The sequence below is a fragment of the Lactuca virosa genome, chromosome 3, assembly GCF_052849685.1.
Source record: "Lactuca virosa cultivar CGN04683 chromosome 3, Lactuca_virosa_CGN04683_v6, whole genome shotgun sequence".
Lineage (NCBI taxonomy): Eukaryota > Viridiplantae > Streptophyta > Magnoliopsida > Asterales > Asteraceae > Lactuca > Lactuca virosa.
Genome location: NC_136428.1, coordinates 116,095,230 through 116,097,135, shown reverse-complemented (window position 1 = coordinate 116,097,135; position 1,906 = coordinate 116,095,230). Strand labels below are relative to the sequence as shown.

General features: G+C 32.1%; 1 long non-coding RNA gene across 1 annotated transcript; it reads left to right on the top strand.

Annotated features, from left to right (window-relative positions):
- Positions 1–659: 659 nt before the first annotated feature.
- LOC145162559 (uncharacterized) lies at positions 660–1,067 on the top strand. The gene is made up of 3 exons (XR_013739176.1): positions 660–721; positions 823–936; positions 1,045–1,067. It is a non-coding gene; the product is annotated as an uncharacterized LOC145162559 (long non-coding RNA).
- The last annotated feature ends 839 nt before the right edge of the window (positions 1,068–1,906 follow it).

Here is a 1,906-nt window from a genome sequence, read left to right as displayed (position 1 = left end):
AAAAGAGTGAAACTTTTCTCATTTCTGAATTCATTCAATCTCTCTGAATCATTACCGATGGTGCTTCGCACCTGTGAGAAATTCCAACTTTATCAAATATGTTGATAAATTAGTTGATACTGTACAGTTAATAAACTCACACTTTTATTTCCTTTAATTTTTAATATTTAATCTTGGCTTTCAGGAGACATGGGTTCGGATCCTATTCCCAAAACCCAAAGTATCATCCCCCCATGTGCCAATTTTTCATCAAAATATCTAGTCTTCAGTGAAACTTAAACTTCAACTCTTCCCTGTTGATGAAACTACATGGAGAGCCTTGGAAATGGTAAGAAACAATAATAAATTATGTACTTTATCTTTATCTGTATAATAAATTAATAATAATAATATTTTGTTTTGTTAGGACAATCACAACCCACATTTGGAGCTGACTTTAAGTACACGAAAGAAAATATCATCGGTTTTGGAACATATGACTCGTGCCTTATGATGCTCAAACATCAAATCTTGAAGGACCAGGGATTTTATTTTGATGAAAAAGTGACAATAAGATTTTGAAGGACCTTAAAAAGGAGTTTTGCTGTAATGGCACTGTTAACAAATTCATTGTTGAATGATGAAACTATTTTCTGACCTTGATTTTTTACTGGATATGCAGACATTGAACACATGATCCCTTTTCTATGCTACTTTAAACTCAATTGCATACTTCTACATGGTAGGCATGCTATATTTTTTCCATATTGATTTGTAGATCTTTTATACCTTGTTATATCTCTCATTTTTTGTGTTGTCTCCTTAAATTCTTGTATCTTTCAGGTATGCTCTTGGGGAGGGTACACCTTTATTATCAACCTGATACCAATGCATGTGCTTCTTTGCATTGTGACTGGTCGCTATTCATCTCGGCTCTACATTGCATATGCTCCACTTGTAAGTGTTTGATTGGTCCAGTTTTATATTAATATAAAATTAAAAACTAAAAAGAAGACATGCAATTGCTTTTGGTTTATAAAACAATTGTTTTGCTATTCTATGCAGGTTGTCTTGGGAACATTACTTGCATCATTAGTGCCTGTTGTTTTAGGCTTGCTTTTAGATTCAACAATCAAAAACCAGTTCGAAGTAATTAAGTTATGAGTGGTCTCATTTACATAAAATTCATTCCCCTCACAAACAAAAGAATATAAGATAATTTAGATGCTACTATAATAAAGATACATAGAGCATGTTGCAATAGATGAGTATTGAACTTATTAAAAAATAAGACCTCATGCTACCTTTATACAATTTATTTTGTTTTGCCTTTTCTTTTTCTTGATGTCTGGACCTAGATTCTTATGATTATTATGTAGTTTTAGGATTGCTTTCAGATATTCCTTCTTGCTCATTGTTTTTCTTTTTGGTCTTTGTAACATTATTGATATCAGTAACTCTTTGTTTTTGTGACATTATTACATGTTTTCATTATCATCCATTTGGTGGCTCTTGCATATTACATTAAAGGAATCCTCTCTCCAAAGATGTTTAAAGTAGCTGCCACCCTCGTTATTTCAGTTGGCATGTAAGCCCATCTTGCATTTTGTTTTAGAATTTCAAGAATTCAATAAATGCTGTTTCTTGAAAGCTTTTTTTAAATGACTGAAAACCTATATTAGTATTTAGCAGAGAACATAAATCTGAAATTATATAAAATGGTTATATAATTAATAAATTATTTATTGATTCAGGGTGGTATGTTGTGCTGTAGTACCTGTACTTGTAGCAGTGGTTGCATCTAGTCCAACAAAGGGATGGAGTGGAAGAAGTCTAAGTCTTCTTGATCCGTGAGTTTCATGTCTCTTGTTTAACAACTATGTGACATGTGACATTCCTTTTTGTATTGTGTTAGAACGTATGCAAG